Genomic DNA, 20,677 nt, shown 5'->3' with positions numbered 1-20,677 from the left:
TTCCTTCTTAAAATTTCTATCTCTTTACTTATACTATCATATTGCTCATTCATTGTTTTCCTGATATACTTTAACTTTTTTTCTGTACTTTCCTTTGTCTCCTTGAACATTTTTTTTTGAGGTACCAGAAGCCAGGGATTGAACCCAGGACCTCAAACACTGAGCCACACTGGCTTCCCTGAGTTAGTTTTTTCATTTGTTTTGCTTGTTGCTTGTTGTTTTCTCAGGAGGCACCATGAATGGAACCCAGGACCTCCCATTTGTGAGGCAGGTGGTTAACCACTTGAGGTACATCTCTTCCCATCCTTGAACATTTTCAAGATCATTTTTAAAGGCCTTTTCAGTATGTCCACATTCTTTACTTCTTCATTAGTGTTTCCTGTGTTTTTATCCTCTTCTTTTGGTTGGGCACCAGTTCCTGTTTCTTTGTCAAGTTCTCTTTTGTTGCACACTATACATTTTAATATTTTTAATGTTACTTCCCTGGGATACCTTTGTTTTGTAACCAGCTGGTGATAACAGAGGGGATTTCTTTTTTTTTTTTTTCTTTTTCATGTCAGACAGGTAATATGCTGACATTGTAACAAGGTTTGAAGGAGGCACATCTCACACAAATGTATAAATACCCATTCACCATGCTTGTGAGCCGCAAAAGGATCAGAGAGGATTTCTTGAGCCTCAGCCCTTCTATCAAAAAGGTCTTCCTTCCCAAAGCAAATGCATCGTACAGGCTTTTCTCTGTCTTTCCAGGCCTCTGTCTTGTTCTGGGTTTTTGCTTGTTAGTTTTCATACAGTTCCCCTGCTTAGAGGTGTTTGGTTGTCCCCTCTGTTTCCCTGGGCACAAACCTACCTTTCCTGGGTATGTGACGCCAGCAGGCCTTTGTCCCAGATGGCCTGCCTCTATGGTTTTTTACACTCCTTTCATTGTCCATGCTGCTTTTGACTTGGGAAGTAAATTCTGGGAGGAATGTCACCCAAGGAAGAATTTTTCCCAGTTAGTCTTTCCAAGTCAGAATAGAACCAGGGACCCATGAAGGGGCTGTGGACCAGCTATAAAGTGCCCTGTGGAGGGAAGCAGGAAGGGCACTGAAATAGTCTCTGAAAACTCCCTAAAGCTAAACTTTACTGGCATGCCCAGCAAATGTAGCCCTTGAGTTAAGTGTCCCTTTCAGCTCTAGGATGTCCTACAATTTTTAATCTCCACAGTCTTCAACACGGTTGAAACAATAACTGCTGCTGCCTTTGTCCAGGCAGGTTGAAACAATAGCTGTATTCAGAGTTGGGACCCAGCAATCCAAAATCACTAATCAAAAACCATGATCAGTGATGGACTGTGCTCACCCTTTTCTTGGGGAAGAGGACTTTTATGTCCCTTTCTGTCACTACTAACTAGTCAGAGACTGGACTATGTGTTGCCCTGTCACAAGAGTGGGAGACGGACACAGGTAGCCACTGAATGGAGAGACAAATTTATAGTTCTTTATCATAATTTATAAGCCTCTTTCTCTTCCTCGTCCCTGGATCCTGTACAGTATTCGCTTGGCCTCTGGAGTTTCATGATAGTTAGTTTCAGACAGTCTCTGTTTAATAGTCGTTTTGGTGGAAGGACTGAGTCCTGGAACTCCCTACACTGCCATCTTCCCTGTAAGTTCCTATTACTAAATCACTTTTGCTCTAATTTGCATTTCCCTAGTTACTTTGAATATGAACATCTTTTCATGTTTATTGGTTACTCATGTTTCTTCTTTTATGAAATGTTTACTAGATTCTGTGCCCATTTTCTCTCAGGTTTTTATTTTCAATTTCTGCAAGTTCTTTATATATCCTTAATATTATTCCATTCACCCTAAAACATCAGTCCCTGTTTTATGTCTCCAAATTCCCAGATCATGTATCAATATTTGGAGGGATATTTTGAGATTTTTTTGTTAAAGTTTTAAAGTTTATTGTATTGTGATTACAGACTTGTCCTCTATATTAACAATTCCTTAGTATTCATTAACACTTTATTTGTAAATATTCCATGAGTACTTGAAAAGAAGGTGTTCATTTGATTATATGCAGGGTGCAGGGTTCTATTTACATAGGTCATATGCACACACACACATATAATGATATTTTTGTCAACTTGCTCTTTGACCTGCTAAGAAGAATGTTAAAATATCCCAACATGACTTTTACTTGTCAATTTCTCTTTATATTTTTAAATTTTATATATTTAGGGGCTACATAGGAAAGTTCATAAAGGTTCTGAATTTCATATATTCTTGTTGAATTGCTTCTATCATTTTTATGTAATGGCCTTACTTTTTCTTCGTCATCTCTAGAGTTCAATTTGTGTCTTATGTAGAGAGATGGAAGATATTTAAAAAGACACAAATTGAACTATAAAGATGACAAGTACAATGTATGGGATGAAAAATACATTGGATTGGATTAACAGCACACTAGATATTTTAAAAGAAAAAATAGTGAACTGGAAAACATAGTAATAGAAGCTATCCAAAATAAAACACAGAGGGAAAAGAAAATGGAAATAAATCCAACATGAATTTTAGCTGCCCATTATACATGTAAATGGAATCCCTGAAGGAGAGGAGAGAGATGTAAAAACAAATTTCTTCAAATAACATTTGAAATTAAAATGGTCAAAATTTCCAAAATTGTTGAAAACTACAAATCCATAGATCCACAAAGTTCAACAAATCTCAAACACAGGAAACATTAATAAAACTGAGCCAAGATACATCATAATGAAATTGATTTAAACCATTGATTTACAGAACAGTTTTAAATGTAGTCACAGGAAAACGATGCATTTTTAACAAAGGAAAAAGATGAGGATAACAGCAGACTTTTCATCATTAATAATGTTCCACCAACCTAGAATTTTATGTTCAGGAAAAATATCTTTCAAAAATGAAGGTGAAGTGGTTCCTCAGGAAGTTGAAAATTGAATCATTATATGATCCAGCAATCCTAATTCTTGATATATACCAAAAGATTTGAAAACAAGTACTCAGATGTTTGTACAAAAATGTTTATAGCAGCATTGTTCACAATAACCAAAAGGTAAAGTAACCCAAGTGTCCATCAACCAATAAACGGATAAACAAAATTTGTTATATAAACACACACAAAAAAGAATATCATTCAGCCATAAAAAGGAATGGAGTTTGATGCATGCGACATCATTGATGAACTTTGAAGACATCATGTTAAGTGAAACAAGCCAGACACAAAAAGACAAATGTTGTATGGTCTCACTTACAAGAAATACTTAGAAGAAGCTAATTTCATAAAGATGGATAGCTATCAGGGACCAGGGGGTGGGGAAAAGTAAGGGGGAATTAATGCTTCATGGGTGTATAATTTTTGTTTGAGATGATGAAAAAGTTTGGGTAATGGATATTGGTGATGGCAGCACAATATTGTGGATGTAATTAGTCTACATAACTGTACACTGGAAAATGGTTAAAATGGGAAATTCTTAGTCACACCTGCAAAGTTCTTTTCCCCATATACAGTAACATATTTACAGTTTTCAGGAATTAGAATGTGGACCTCTGTAGTAGTTTGAGACTGAAAGTATCCCAGAAGACCATGTTCTTGAAACTGGTCCATGCCTATGTGTGCGAACCTATTGTAGGTGGAGCTGTTTGCTTAGACGACTTCAATTAGGCATGACTCAGGGTGGGTCTTAATCCTTTTAAAATGGATGAACACCAAAAAAGGGGGTCACAGAGGCAGAGAGAACCCTGCAGAAGCTGAGAAAGTCCTGAAAGCCGGAAGCTGAAATCAATAGGACACAGAGGCAGAGAGAAAGCCGCCAATGAAGCAGCTGTGGGCAGCAGAACCTGGAGGAAGAGGCAGAGCCCCAGCAGATGCCTTCACGTGTCTTGCCATGTGAGAAAGGAATCCAGGAATGTCGACAGCTGGTTTTCAGGGATAAAAAGCATCACCTGATGAAGCCTTGATTTGGACATTTTCCTCAGCCTCAAAACTGTAAGCTTTTAAACTAAAAGTTCCCCATTGTAAAAGCCAGTCCATTTCTGGTATATTACCTTGACAGCTTTTAACAACTTAAAACAACATCTTTGGGAGGCCATTATTACTTCAACTATAGTCTCTGATTTTAAAACACATTTTTTAAAGCAATACGGTGTGGTACTGTTGTCAAGATAGATGGAAAGATCAATGGAACAGAATGAAGTGCCCAGGTATAAGCCCACAAATGCATTAACACTAATTTTTTTTTAATGTGCAAAAGCAATTATGTTGAAAGAATCATCTTTTCAAAAATGATTTTGAGACAATCAGATGCCCATATAGGAAAAATTTCCAAGTTTTGATTCATACCTTGCACCTTGTACATAAATTAGATTTAATTAAAAAATCGAAACCTATAAAATTCAAGAAGAAACATAAGGAAAAAATATTTCAATTTAGGCAAAGAGTTCTTAGATATAACACCAAGGGCATGATTAGCAGAAAAGAAAATTGATAAATTCGTCTTCAAAAAATGTTTAAAACTCTTCTCTGAAAAAGATGCTGTAAAGAGAATGAAAAGACAAGCCTCAGACTGGGAGAAAATATTTCTGAAACACAAAAGACTTATATCCAAAATATATAAAAATTCTCAAAGCTCAATAATAAGAAAACAAATAATTCATAAAAGAATGGGCAAAGGTTTGAACAGATACCTTGCCAAAAGAGGCAAATAAACACATGAAAATTGGGAACATTCAAATGTTACAAACATTCAGAAAATTAGTTTTGCAGTTTCTAAAAAATCAAAACATTCACCTTCATACGTTCCAGCCATTCCATTCTCAGTATTTCTCTAAAAGAATTGAGAAAACATACCCACACAAAATCTTGTACATGAATATTCTTAGCAGCTTTATCTGTAATAGTCAAAAACTAGAAACAACATGTATTGCCATCAGGTAATGAATAGATCAATAACTGTACAATATCCTACACTGGAATACTATTCAGCAATAAAAAGGAATGAACTATTCATTCCAATAGTATAAGAATCTCAAAAATAATTATGCTAAATGAAAGAAGCCATAAAAAGAGTATATATTACGTGTTTACATTTTATACAAAAATCTGGAAAAATTCAGATTAATCTATAGTTATAGAAATTAGATCAGTGGTTGCCAGGGGACGGAGGGACCATAAGGAGAAATAATATGGGATAAAAAGCAAACTTTTGGGTAGGGTTATTATATTTGTTATTATGATTTTTAATACATAATGGGGTACATATGGTATACAATTGTTTTCATGGGTATACAAATGTGTCAAAACTTAAATAATGCAATTTAAATATATATAGTTTACTGAATCTCCATTATATCTCAATAAAGCTATTAAAATTTTATTATATCAGCTTTCCTCTGGTACATTTTGCCTAATATTTTTCTTTCTTTTTTCTCTTTTATTTCCAGTGCTCCATTTCTTGAGTCTTAGATAAATCTTTTGTAAACAGCATACACCTGGATTTTTCTTCTTCCTGACAATCTACCTTTAACAGGAGCATTTAATCCATTTATGTGTGTTATTATTACTTATTTGCTTTATTTCTATCATCTTATCTTAGGTTTTCAAATGACCATGCTCTCTGTGTTGTCCTTTTCCACTCCTTTCCTGTGTTGTGTAAAGTTTTCTTTGGAACCTTTTATTTTATCCCTTTTGGTAGCTGTCTTGATTTCTCTGCCTCTCCTTACAGTTGTGACACATTATCACCATTTTTCCTTTCAAGGTCCCTATATTCTGGTATGTGTATATGCCTGTATGAAAGAATTCATTATCCCCATTCCTCATTCTCATTCCCCACTCGCTTTGCAATTTGTTTGATGTGTATTAGTTCATTTTTATATGTTCTTGTAAAACGTGAATACTGGTTAAGCACGTGTTTTTACCTTACATAAATGATATCATGCCAGACTTCACTCTGTTTTCTACATTTTCCTCAGGATTATGTATTTATGTATGTTCTATCCATTTGGCCATTTGTGCTTTTGGTATATTGCTTCTCAGTACTTCATGGGGCATATTCACCACATTTTATTTATACATTCCCTTAATAATGGACACCCAACTTTTATTCTACTATCAAAAGAACACAGTGATAAAAATTCTTGTATTTGTCATCTTACGGACCTGCATGACATTTTCTCTGGGTTTTATTTTCAGGAATGAAATTGTCGGATCAGAATATATCTCCTGCCAGTTTCCTTACCAGAATATGCACAGCAGTTGCGTAATTCCTTCTCTTCCTGCTTGAGAGTACCTGTATTCCCACATGCCTGCCAACACTAGGACTGCCCAAATTGTTAATATTTGCTTGGATGATGTATGTAAAGTGATACATCATTGTATTAATTTTCATTTATCTGATTACTAAATGTTTGAGTATGTCTTCTATAAATTATCTATTCATATCTTGTCCAATTTCTCTTCAGCTTCAGTCATTTTCCAGTAGATTTATAGGCATTTCTTACGTATTTTCAATATTAGATCCTTGACAGTTTTACAAATTGCAATTTTTTTCATACTCAATCATCTATTAAATTTGTATCATGTCCTTTAAATAGAAATTCTTAGACTCAGTATAATCAAATTCATCCATTACTTTGCTTTATAATTTTTACTTTTGAAATTTTAAACCCAAACAACTTTTATATCACAAATATAATTGTGATTAAATTAATTATTTTATGTTTTACTCATAAATCTTTAATTCATCTGGAGGGGCCCATGCTGCACGTTTTTAGTAAGGCTCTAGTTTTATTTTTCTTAATACATAAGACAGGTATGCTAACAGGATTTACACTCGCAGCCTCCTCTATTATTTATCAATTTACCATGTGTATTTGGGTCTGTTAGGCTTTATTCTGATCCGTTGTGTTATTGGCTTTTCTTGCACTAGAGCCACATTGTTTTTATTGATGTGGTTTTGTAGAGTGCTTAACATCTTGTAAGAAAATTCTCCTCTCATTGCTGTTTTTCAAAGTTGGCTTAGCTATTTGTGAGGCATTATTCCACACATACTTCCAAATAAATTTATCCAATTTTTTGAGAAATGCATCTGGAATTTTTATGGAAATTGAATTGAATTTTTAAAATTAATTTAGAATGCATCAGTGTCCTTGTAATATTATCATCTCATCTCATTCAAGAGTATGAAAGATTTAGGCATTTTTAAAAAAATCTTTCTTTATGTCCTTTAATATAATTTTATTTTCTCCATTGAGGTCTTGTATATTCATTGTTATTTCCATGATACCCTATTGTATTTGTTACTCTTGTATTTTATTTTTTTATATTTTTGAGATATAGAAAAATGCTTTTGACTTTGGTGAGCTGATCTTATCCAACAATCTTGCTTTATTTCCCCATTAATTACTATATTTTGCATTAATTTAGTTGGATTTTCAATATAGATTGTCATCATATCTATGAATAATGACAACTCTATACCGTCCTTTCCAATTCCTTATGTTCTATTTCTTTTCTTTCCTTATAGCATTGGCCAGGACCACTAGTAATAGCATGCATTTATGCATCCCAGGTGTGAAAGGGAATATGTCTATACACTTGCCATCAAATATAATGCTTGCTTTTGATACTTTTATCAAACTAAGGAAGTTCCTTTTATTACTGGTTTGCTAGAGTTTTCATCATATGCATAGGTGAGTTTCTAAATAAGATAAGGTAATCAGCATTTTAAAGATATTATTTCATTGTCTTTTGGCATGTTTTGTGACTGATAGAATATCACTATCAGTATAGTTGTCATTGCTTTGTGAGCAATCTGATTTTTCTCTCTTCCATTTTAGGAGTTTTCTCTTATTCAGAGATGATTTGAAACCCTTACCATGTATCTAAATATAAAATTTTTTATTTATCCTCTTTGGACTGTGAATTTTTTTCTTAATCAGAAGACCTGGAAATTTCTCTTTGATTATAACAGTTTCACCATTCTTTTCTTCTAGAATTTGTGTTAAACAGACTTTGGCCTGTTTTCAATTTTCTTCCTTATATCTTAATTACTCCTTCACATTTTACCTCTTTATCTATCTGTGAATCAATGGGAATTTCTTTAGCAGTATCTTCAAACTTGGTAATTCAGCGTTGTTCAAATGTGCAAAGATTAATTTCTATGACCAATTTATGAACTCACCACTGAAAGTTCTTTGTGACCTCTCGTATGTGATGGCCTATACATAGAAACAGGAGACTGCAAAAAGTTGACTCATCTGTGCCATGTGGAAACCTGCTAAGCTGTAAAATGCCTTAGGGAAAATCAAGAATCAATTGAAAGAACAACGTAATGAAAGAGAACTTTAAGTAAAGCAAATGTCAAGCTTCTTCTGATTTGTGACAAGTAGGACACAAATGTCCCCATTAAAATGCACTTGAGGGAAAATTTAGCCCTGCGAATTTATACATATGCTTTTAAAATCTATACAAAATATTTCCTCTTATAAAGGAATTTGGTTTATTCTTTTTTATCTCAACTCAGATTCAACAGTCTATGGCTTTGCCAGACCTAAATGATTCACATTACTTAAAATTCCATAAATGAGGCTTTACACATGAACTGCAGTCTGTTCATCTTTGTAACCCCCACACAAAGTAGACATCTAGTAATGTGAATTGAAATGAAATTGAGTGCCTGGGGAAAATTTTACACTTTCCCTACAATGATGAGAAATGGTGAGAAGTAGGTTCTTTACCTGTAGCTTTTCAGTAACAAAAAATATATATATCCAAAATCAGTTTTGTGAAGATTTGGTAAATATAGTGAGGAAAAAAAATTGAAAAATGAGGTCTTTATGAAATCTTTCTAAATATCCTTCTGGCATCCAAAAATACAATAAATAAAAAAGTACAAGAACTCAAACCAATCCTACCATTCATAAAATAGCACAAATATAATGCATATTTTCTGAAATTGGCAAACTTATTCCTAAAATCTAGTACATTTTAAAAATGGGATCCTTAAATATATGTAAAGAGACTTTTTAAAAAACTGAACTTTAAACAAACTAGACAAATTGATTATCAGATGGACTGTTTTCAGACAAGTTGTTTTTAGAAAAGCTTATCATCCATCCACTCCAACAAGAAGGTGATATTTTTCTAAGCTACAAATATTGGATTTGATTTTTTTAAATGTGTAATTGAAATCAAGATATGATGAATGAAGAGGAGTGTTATAAAGATCACTAAACCAGTAGACCAGAGAGAAGAGAGATCCTTCAACTGAGCTAGAGAAGAGCAGAATTGGGACAATTTAAAATTTTTCATTAAGCAAAGTGGGGATATAGGGTGGAAAAAGTAAAGTTCAGGACAAAGTATTAGAGAACCCAGGATAAATGTCTAACAGGAGAGCAGGAAAGGGTAAAGGATCTAAGATAAGAAAAACAAAGTGTAGGAAAGAGCCCATTAGGACAGAGCCTATTAGAATACCCTGGAAGAGAAATGGGAGAAGAGGGAGGAACAGACATACCAATAAGAGAGCCAAAATAATAGCTCTAAGGTACTAGAGATCAAAGACATTACAAACCCAGAGACCCTAGAGCTAAAATCAGCTGTTCTTAATTATTTTGGTAGAAAATGTGGCTGCAAATTTAGAATTTCTTGGAACTAGAAGAAAAAATGGTAGCCCATAGCCCAAACAGGAATGATTGTCCTCTCAAGATCAGAAGAGGTGTCATGAGTGGGATCATTGGATGACCCATCAGCAGATGGTGATGATGATATGATGGGTGGGCTGGTTCAGAGTGGGCAGATCAGATGTCCCAAATAGCTGAGACTTGGAAGATCTTTGAGCTAATGGTAAGGGGCAAAGGAGAGCAACTGAAGAAAATCATAATAGTCTTATAGCTGGAGAAGCACAGCTTTGTGTTGTAGGAGCAAGAAAGAAAAAGATTCTACTCAAGAATTAAGCTGCTATTGGCATACTCTGATTTGGAGACTGATCATCATTTGTATTCTGGGGTGATGGCTGCAGAGTGATTCATAAAACAACTCTATAGATGCTATGGAGTAACAAGGGTACAATTTTTGTTTCTCATGGGAGCCTTCCTTGTTTCCATACCCTGTCTCTTTCCCCTGCCTTAGCCCCAGTTAGGCTTTGTTGGCTTTCTTCTGAACACCCATAGCACCCTGTCCTTACTTTTCTCATAGTAAATTTCTATGCAGTGATCACTTGTCTACTTACTTTTCTCCTTCATTACTCTATGAGCTTCCAGGGCAAGGAACTTTGTCTTTCATCTTTGTATCCCTAGTACAAATGTCCAGCACACAGTATGCAGAAGATCATGGATGAAAGAATAGATATGAATGGCTGGATGGATAAGTGAATGGATTGATACATAGCTCATAAACATACACACATAAGCATAACCAAAAGCCATGTTCATGGACTCCCTCTATGTTCTTCCTATGCTCATTCCTGGACCAGGTCTCCTTGTGCTGTGAATGTAATCCTAGGAGATATTGCCTTCTGCCTTCATTTCCTGACTTCAGCTGTCAAGAGTTCCAGCTCATCATCTCTCCCACTATTACGTTTAATATCAGCCATGTGAACTTGGAGCATTATCTGAGATTCTATCCCCATCTCTGACATCTGTCTCCATTGTTCCAACCTCTCCTCTTTGGTTGTTGTGCAGCATTTTCTTTCTGTCAAGAGGAGGGCAGCAGCAATTTGCTTTCTTGCCATGTTTACTTTATGTCGTTGTCCAATATCTATTTGTCATTTTTATTGCATTTCTCTCTCTCTCTCTCTGCATTCATCTTTGGGTGAGGACTTGTCTTTAGCGTTTGCTTTCAGGAAAGAACAGGATGCCTTGTGGAACTAGGAGTTTATGTCACCAGTTCCTATTGAACCCAGTAACACAGGAAATAGAATGTTTACTCGTCCGTCAGAGACTGTAGAAACTTAAAACTATATCGTGAGTTTACATTCTTCAAAGTACTTTTCAAAGGCATTATTTCATTTAAGCCTAACAGAGGTAATGTGGGACAGGCATCATTATCCTCTAAAACACTTCAGGGTTTTGAAAAGAGCAGTGTAGTCTGGTTTGTGTTTGAGCTCTTCCTATCTGCCAGTGTGACTTAAGTCATTTAAAACTCTCAGCCTCTTTTTTCCCACCTCTTAAATAGTGATAAAATAATACCTATCTCTTTCCTGCCTTTTATGTTAGAACAAGTACATAAAATAATATATGCCTCGCACAATATTTTTTAAAGATTTATTTATTTCTCTCCCCTTTCCCCCCCTACCCGGTTGTCTGTTCTCTGTGTCTATTTGCTGTGTCTTCTTTGTCCACTTCTGTTGTTGTCAGCGGCACGGGAATCTGTATCTCTTTTTGTTGCATCACTTTGTTGTGTCACTCTCCGTATGTGTGGCGCCATTCCTGGGCAGGCTGCACTTTCTTTCGCACTGGGCAGCTCTCCTTACGGGGCGCACTCTTTGCACGTGGAGCTTCCCTATGCGGGGGATACCCCTGCCTGGCATGGCACTCCTTGCGCACATCAGCACTGCATGTAGGTCTGCTCCACACGGGTCAAGGAGGCCCAGGGTTTGAACGATGGACCTCCCATATGGTAGATGGACGCCCTAACCACTGGCCAAGTCCGCCACCCTCGCACAATTTCAAAAAGACCCAAGTGAGATAGTATAGATGAAAGTTTTTAAAATAATGAAACAGTATAAAATCAAAAGGGATTGTTAGTATTAGAATATTATCATATACAATATATTTACAAATTCTAGGGAGGGGAACAATTCTCAGTGATTAGAATTTAAGTCTCCTATCTCCCATTCCGGGGCTTTTTCCTCCTCATAATGCTGCCCTATCATACAAATTATAGCATATTCACATCACCTTTTCTTGTTAGGGGGTGGGGAGTGAAAATGCAATCTTCCCCACAGTATTCCTGCTCCTGCTTCCTACTAAGGAGAGGAGAGAGCTAAGTTTCTCTTCCGTTCAGAGCTCACTGACTCATAGTGGAAGTGGTAGTCTTGAGCCAGAGGAAATCAAGGAGCAGTCCTCTCTGAACACCTGTGACCTACCCAAATAGTTGCTCTGCAGTCAGCCTTGAGATCTGTTAAAGGGGCCAGGAAGTAAATTTATATTTGTTTCTTTTGTTTTCTTTTTGGTTTTCCATGGTCTCTCATTCATGGCTCTATGACATGGACAATTTTCTGATTCATTAAGTGATTTTAACCTCTTAATAGCATTTCAGCTTACCAACAAATTATCTTTCTGGTATGATACCTCAGTGATTGCCATGTGATAGCTTACTCTTATCCTGCATTTGTAATTTTTCATTGGAGATAACTGTTTTTTAAAATGCATTTATGTATTAGGACACAATTGGTCTGAGATCCACCGTGAGAAGCAAGCTGTGAGCATATAAATGGATTGCAAGAAGAGAGTGACCACAGAGAGTAAGCACTGAGGTTAAAGACACTCCAGACAAACAAGATGAAATTATATTTTCTCTATTCAAAAGTAACTTGATGGAAACATCTTATCATCAAATCCAATTGCTTTCACCAGGATAGTGATGAAACTGGCACTGCTGATAAAAGCCAGTGTGTTTCCCCTCCCTAATTGCATCAGCTTGACCCTTTCTTCTGATTAAATGCTTATAATTTTTCTCCCAGCATGTAATTTTTTAATTATAATATGATTGAAGAACATCAAAATTATTTGGCTGTTTGCAGGGTGATTGTTGACAGCGGAGTCAATTCATTTCTTTCTGATCTGCCGGGTACCCAGTGGGTGCCTGAGAAATAATAATTGACGATGGTGACAGAGATGTCTCCTGTGGATGGGTGATGGGACTCATATGTTGTTATGTGTAGGGAGGAGAGAGCTGTAAATTCACTGTGCTGAATTCTTACCTCCTTTTGCATTTGGGATATTATAGAGAGAAAAAAGGCATTGAATTATGTACCCATGCTTTTATGTACCACAGAAAAATTTCTGCTCAGATGACTCCAGTTAGTTTACCTTAGGGTTTGGAGATGGGAACCAGCAATTTTTAAGAGAAAGATTCCATTTAAGAAAATATTTTTTTTGTCATACTGTTGAGGATCGAATCATGTCCCTTACAAAAGGCAGGCTTATGACCCTGGACTTGTGGGTGTGAACCCATTTGTAAACAGGAACTTTGAAGATGTTTTTATTCACTCCACTGATCCAGGATGGGCCTTAATTCAATATGGCTAAAGTTCTTATAAGCAAAAAATTGTGATGGAAGAAGTCACAGGAAGCAGTCAGAAGTTGGAAACCAACAGAAACTTAGAAGAGAAAGGAGAAAACCCCTCCATGTGCATTGTCATGTGATAGAAAACATAAGGAACCCAGAGATTGTTGGCTAATGAGAAGATATTGATCCTGGTGGAAGCAAGTCTACCAGCTTCTGAAACCATGAGCCAATAGAATCCTATAGTTAAGCCTACCCATTGTATGGTATTTGCTTTAGCAGCTGGGAAACTAAAGCACATACTTAAAATAATCTTAAAACCAAGCAAAATATATTATTTTCCAAACTGAAAAAAAAAAAACAAAGAAAAAAACACAACACCAAAGATTTATAGAAATATGGGATGAGAAGAAAAAATTGTCTCTATAAGTGATACAAAAGATCATCAAGCTTCCACCTTTGAATTTTAGCTTGTGTTCAGAAAATAGTCTCTGGTCTCAAAAGAACTATCCTCAAATTCTGCTCCACCGCTTAACAGCTGTGTAACCTTGAGTAAAATACTTGGCCTCTGTAAATCCTGCTTTCCTCTTCTATAAAAATGGGGATAATAGTGTAACTACCACTCAGATTGTGATGCTTAAGGAAAGTCCTACCAGTAATGGAGCTTGGCATGCTTCTCCAGACAGTGACAGTGCTCTGCAATGGTTGACAGTAGCTGTTAGATCAAGAATTTTTTTATCAGCATCAAGGGGCAACCTTCTTCCTCTGAAAACTGTAAACACAGTTTAAATTCCCAGTTATATGGAACTCTCTAGCCTCTCCTTTCTGGAAGAAGGTGGTCGGTTGAGATGGCTTCTTGGACACTCCATCTGAAGGAATTATCATTCTGTACCTCTGCAGTCATGGCCCTTTGACTCCCTTGCTTGCTTGTGTGGTCTGTATTTTTTGTTTGTGTTTTCTGTTTTTCCTGGAGCCAGCTATATGACCCTCAGACCTGAAAAGGATACTGAATTGCCAATTCAATTTACCTAAAACTGGTGGAGCCTGAAAGCTTGGCCTACATTGACATACAGCTAATCTAATACAAATTGACTTTGGTTTTAAATCCTAGCAAGTCAAGAAACTGCTGTGGAGTTTACCAAAGCACAAAGGACCCTGCTTTACTGCAGCTACCAAGCCTCTATTCTGGGCTTTTTGGTGCCTAGTCTCTGAAGCCCTATTTAGTCTCCCTATAGCTGGAGCTACTACCTTCACCTAATCCCCCCTAATTCCGACCTTAGTCAGTGGAGATCTAAGAAGCTCCAGCCTCTCATTCTTCAACTCCCCATTAATTTGTTGCTGGTGCCAGTTTGGCTCTGTCCTTGAGCCTGAAGTCTGATCACTATGAGGCTCCATCACTATGCACTCCTGTTTTGATAACTGCATCCCTGTGTTATCCTTGGTAACTTACAACTTATGCGGACCTCCTAGAACTGGAAATCTGCACTGTTTATGGTAGCCATTTCCATCAACATGGACTGAATTCTTGAACTCTGACTTAGGACTTAGATCCCTGCCCTCTAGAAACCTGATTTCCTGGACATCCTGACTTAGGACTCCTCATCAGTCCACAAACCATTTCAGATCTCATAGATGCCAGCCTCTTACCTAGTCCAGCACTGGTTATCTACAAAGAATTCTCCTAAATTTAAGATGGCTTTTGGATGTGATGGAATGAACGGGAGTCAAATGTGATCATTTGAGGAAACATGGCAAGAAAAATCACCATGTGACATGCTTGCGGCAAATTAGTAATCATACTACAGCTCTTCTGTGGATATGTCCAAGTGCAGTGGAGCAATAATACCTACTGTGGAAGATTGAGATAATTAAATGAGATAATGGAACACAATAATCACTTCACACAAGTTGGCCCTAGTATTATGATTTTTTAAAGTTCCTGAATCAGCAGGATGGAAAATTGGCCAAATGGGCAGTGTCAGGACCTAGGAAAACCAGCTAACTGAGGTGGAATAGGTCTCTAGGGGAAGGACACATTCAGTCAAAAGGTTCAGTAGAAAGTCCAGCCCAGTAGACGGCACTCTTTATCCAGGCTCTACGGCAACAGCCAGCCAGCATCACGCCCCTCACAAAGAGCCAAATAAGCAGACAGGTAGACAGGAAGTCAGCAAGAGGGAAATTGAAAGCACTTTGGTTTGAGGCAGGAATACTTGTGTAGAATTGTCATTCTTAAACTCCAATGTATGTAAGAATTACAAGTAGAGCTAATTAAAAATGGAGTTCTCAGTCACCATCTGCAGTTTCTGAATCATGTGGATGGTTTGAGGACCACTCTTGCAAAAACTCGAATGTAGAGAGACAGGCAACAGCAAGGCAGGCTCCAGTAGTAAAGAAACTGAGTCACACAGAAAGTTACTCAGAGAGAGATTCAGCCCCAAGGGCTGTTATCACAACCCTAGCACTATGATCTGGAGCCTCAGGCAACAAGGCAGCCTCCCCCGCCCAATCCTCTTGCCCACTTGGATAATCAAGTCACTCCAAGGAGGTGGGGGATAGGTTTATGAAAAAATGAGTCAAATGCACATGAATTTTTTTCTTAACTCAAGAAAAATAACAACGATTTTGACCAAGATTCGGATGTCCTTTGCAGCTTGCTCTCATCCATTCATTCACGTGCATGTTTATTTATTCAACATCTATGATGTACTGAGTGCATTGTGAAATGCTCTACTATGATCTAGCTCCTGAATCTAAAAACGACATCCCAAAATCCTCTTAAGAACTCTCTGTATAAAAAGTCTAATTCGTAATCTTTCTTTTCATCTCCAAATTAACTTTCTCTTCTAAATTCCTATTCTCTGGTGGATTTAGAAAGAAAATTGGAATCACTTTTTGTATCTGTATGTCATGGGTGAGAATACTAAGATGTTTACCTATTTTTGCTACAGTATGTGGAAAAGGGGCAGTGGTTTTCTGACCATTTCACTTTATGTGCTTGGGTATATATGCTTGGGCTTGAAGATGACATGCAGTTGGCACCAAGAGCCAGAGGATGAGCCCTGCATCCTGTTTTCCAGCTTACGTTCTTCCCATTTGGCCTCAGGTTGGTAAAGTGATAGGATCCCTGATACAGTTTGGAAATGGGACATGGAGAATTATCTCCAAGGGCCAATTTATCTCGTAGATACTTTAATTCAAATAGCATGGGGATAGTCCCCAACACTCAAAGTCATCTCCAACAAAGGCCTGATGTTTTATCAGTAGCAATTCATCCTTTAGTTAATCTTGCTTTAAAATGGAAATAAATACCATTACCAAACTAAATAACTACAGCAAAATTTTCAAACTGAGTTCCCAGAACCCCTAGAAATCCCCCTGAACATTTCTCAGGGCCCATCAGAGAAGGCAGGACTTTAAAAAAATCCTTTACCCTATAACACTACCAGCTATAATCAGAGAAGCCTTTTATTCCCTGAGAATTTAAGGACTTCCATGCATGAGTGTTTACAGAAAAGGTATTTTACCTTCAAAATGTTAAAAGTCATTTGTAAGAGTGGAAGAATGTCCACCATCCTAAATTATAGGGCTTCCCTATAATGAAATGATGAGGAAGCTGTTAAAAAGATGAGATAGAGCTACAGATACTGATGTGGAAACATATTCAGTCTACATCATAAAATGAAAAAGTCAAGGTGCAGGAGAATATCTACGATGTAGTTCTAAATATGCTTTAAACATACTTTATATGCTTGGGTATGCATGAACTAGTTTGTGAAAGACACATAACTTCTAATCTGGAAATTGGGTCTTGGAGTTTTGGGTGTACTTTATTTTTTTACTGAAAATGAGTTTTATTTTTAAATTTTTAAATTAAGTGCATAACACTCATCTAATTCCATTGATGTAGACTTTAGCACCAAACTTGCTATTTGCAATTAATGTCATAACACAGATCAATTTTGGTTTGTAGTTTGTACTTGAGTAGTGTTTATTTAGTAGACTTTGATAAAGCCCTTTATATAGTTAATTGTTCACCGAACTCATTTAACAATGATCACGTAATCTCAAAAGAAAAATGAAACTATCCTAAAGACTAATTAATAAATTAAATAAAGCAAAACCTGAGAAAATTCCCCACCTCCCAAAAAGCTAACAATTATGACTTGTATTTATATTGAACCCTAATATTTTTAAATAGTTCTGTTTCTCAGATCATCCCACCCCATCCCAGGAATGCAGCAATAGTAACCAATTATTTTATTCTGACAGAACCCCACACACACACATAAAAAATTTTTAATCCAGTATTCTTCAGCTCTTTAAAATAAAAATTGGGAAAATGTTATTAATAAGCTTTTTAAAAAGGTATAATCTTCTATAATAATAACATTTAAATCAATAAATAAAAGCACTTTACAAGGCATTAAATTATCATAGGCACTGGTGGTTGTTTTAAGTTGGGATCACTATCCCAATATGACATTCATAGTATTATTGAAGTAGTTAAAATACTGAACAATGGACTTCAGTTGGTAGGTTCTGAATGTGAATGTGAAAGACAGATTCTCTTTTGAACTCACTTTCCACAAGATAATTCAAGTTTTTTTGAGGTAAGAATTACCAAAATCCAATTTTCAGCCTTCTCTAAAAAGAAAGTGATGATACTTTCAAAACATGGTTTTCTTGCTTGAAAACTGCTATGGCTAAGTGTTTTTCTATTCTGAGTGTTTTTTGTTTTGTTTCATCTATCAGTCTAATAAATTTACATCATACCTTATATACTTTAAATGTAAAAGTTCTCTTCCTATTAAGGTGTTGTAATGACTATTATTGCTGTTTCCATTCATTGTAAATATAGTGAAATGGCCCAAGACATTTCTGGGGCCAATTTATTGGTTACAGAAATTTAGTAGTCAGTACCTCTGCCTGCTTAGACTGACAAGCTGGATTCAAATGTTGCTTAGAACACCTGCTTCCATATAACAGAATGAAGTGCTGCTCTAGCACAGCCTGAGAACTGCCCTGGCCACACACCTCTCCAAAATAAATCTACAGAACATTATTCTTGTATTAACATTTTATAGTATGGCTTCCCTTGAAAAAACTTTTTTTAAGATTATTATCAAATATGCATATAAATTATTGATTGCACTGAGAAATGCAAAACCTATATATGTATTATGAATCATAGAAACCACCATTTTATTCATTCAATGCTACAGTGTTATGTTCTCATTTGAAAATACATCCCAGCAGGAGTATTTTAGCCTACAGTTATAAAGGTATCTCATCCTATAACATTCCCAAATGTTATATTGCATTATAGTTAAGTGTTTCTAAGTAGTACAAACTCCCTGAGTTAAATGTGTTTTAATCCAAAGATTTGAGGTTGATCACCTAGGAAAAAAAAATTACTGCCATGATGTTAAGATAAGAGACCTACCCCACCCTTCATTTTAATACATAAATTTAAATACCAAATGTATTTGTGATAAGAAGTTATACAGATAAGAAATTATACAGAATTATCTAAAAATTTCTTTTTTTACTGCTCAGACTGGTATAATATAGCAATTCACAAGTTAAAAGTTAGTAAAAAATTCATTGATAGATCAAAAATAAAACTCAAAACTGCAGAATAAAAAAAAGGATCTCTTCACAAATTAAGACTATAACTTTCCTTCATAAAAGACTGGTTGACAAATCTGCAGATAAACATCAGTCTTTGACATATAGGCCAGTACCCACTGTCAGTCAAATCTCAATATGGGAGTCTGTCCAAATTTTCTATTATACTGCATATTTTTGAAATATTTGGACCATCAGTCAGGGCTTGAAAATCTTTTTCATACAGAGATTTGTTGCACATGCTATTAAAGTGTTTGCTTAGTCCTTCCAGGTTTTCTGGGTGCACTGAGAAGGATATTCATTCTTCCTGGAGCTCGTATCTGAAGTGTTTTAATGGCATTTGACTCCTTTCCTTTTGAAGAGAAGTTTAAATAAAGCTTCCTCCAGAGCTTCAAGACACAGTCTGAGTCAGGCATTACCTTAACCTTTCAAAACATGGAGTAATGCCAGGGTCACGTTCATTTATCTGGTAACTCTGGTTATAAGAAACACTCGGACAGGGCTTGACTTCTATTGGTCTCCCTAGTGACATCCCAACACACCAGTCCGCACATGCCCAAGGCGCTGAAGCCAGCAAGATGTGTCGGTAACGTGTAAGATGAGGTATGTGTGGTAGATACTATCTGCTGACAGCTTGGCTTTTCGAGGCAGAGTGGTGATACTGCATGAGGTCTCACGGGCCTGATGGAGATACTGAGGTTGCTGAAAGTGAACTGGCCGCCAGGGCTGCCTGGCTGTCTGGAACACACTTAGGTGTGCTGACTGAGTTCCACCTGTCCCCTGTGTTTGTTTGCTCCTTTTATATCACTGCCGCAAGAAATCTCAGGAGTAGGCAGTAGAACCATGGAATCTTATAGGCCATGTTGGAGAAAGATGAAATATAATTTCCGAAGAAGTCACACATGCAGCAGCTACTAAAGAAGGTGCCTAATTTAGAAGGGCATAATATTGCAAAGATACTTCTAGGAAGTAATCCGCATACTTGGCCACAAAGAGTTTAGGTTTTTTTTCCCAAACAAAGCATTGGCGAGCCATCAGGAAAATCTGTTTCATGGACTTCTTGGGAGTGATAATACTTGATGAAATGGGTAGCTAGCAGAGGGCAGAGGTTCTGCTGAAACGCTTCTGACAATAATAATGGCTCCATATGGAGCACATTTTGTTTTGTAAATACTAGATTCCTATTAGTCATAAAACCCAGAATGTTGAGCTGCTCCAGCTTAGGCACACTATCTTCATTTTCTTCAAATGTTCTTGATAGAAACAGACAGGAAAGCACATGGAAATGCAGCTGCTTGATAGAGGTGCCATAGCAATCCACAAGCAGGTCCAGCAAAGAGCAAGATGATGGGTAGAAGGGTGGAGCGTGAAGAGATGGCTCACAACGGCCCTCAAGTTGGGGGAATGTCTTCTGAGACTGAGTTGGGAGACTGGCCTTTGTAGGAGGGCAACTTCAGCTCCTTCAACTGCATTACATCCCAGGAAGACAAGGAGGGTTCAGTATTAGGAAATCTTGAATCTAAGTACTGGATGAATCTCCGTGGCCAGCTGTCCTTGACACCACTGCCGCTCCAGCTCCATGGGCCCCCGCGGAGCTTCGAGCCCGACGCTGCACCTTCCGTCCAGAACTGCAGCCCAGGGTTAAAGAACCCACAGCTGGGGTGCACTTCCAATATGTCATTGTATTTGCTTTTGTACTATTTCCCTTTTTATTCACCATGAGCATGTATTGATCTTTGAATAAAAACTAATTTTGAAAATTATAAAGGAACTGAATTAAGTAAGGTACTATTGGTCATTATTCACT

At 36.7% G+C, this 20,677-nt stretch overlaps 1 non-coding gene and 1 pseudogene across 1 annotated transcript; both read right to left on the bottom strand.

The window, feature by feature from the left end:
* Positions 1–554: 554 nt before the first annotated feature.
* On the bottom strand, positions 555–658 carry LOC111766949 (small nucleolar RNA U13). Its single transcript, XR_002798866.2, has one exon. It is a non-coding gene; the product is annotated as a small nucleolar RNA U13 (small nucleolar RNA).
* Positions 659–19,285: 18,627 nt separating this feature from the next.
* LOC101435693 (cyclin-J-like) lies at positions 19,286–20,451 on the bottom strand (annotated as a pseudogene).
* Between the last annotated feature and the right edge of the window lie 226 nt (positions 20,452–20,677).

This window comes from Dasypus novemcinctus, chromosome 13 (genome assembly GCF_030445035.2).
Source record: "Dasypus novemcinctus isolate mDasNov1 chromosome 13, mDasNov1.1.hap2, whole genome shotgun sequence".
Taxonomy (NCBI): Eukaryota; Metazoa; Chordata; class Mammalia; order Cingulata; family Dasypodidae; genus Dasypus; species Dasypus novemcinctus.
The sequence above is the reverse complement of the archived record's forward strand: the minus strand, read 5'-3'. Positions and strand labels throughout refer to the sequence as shown.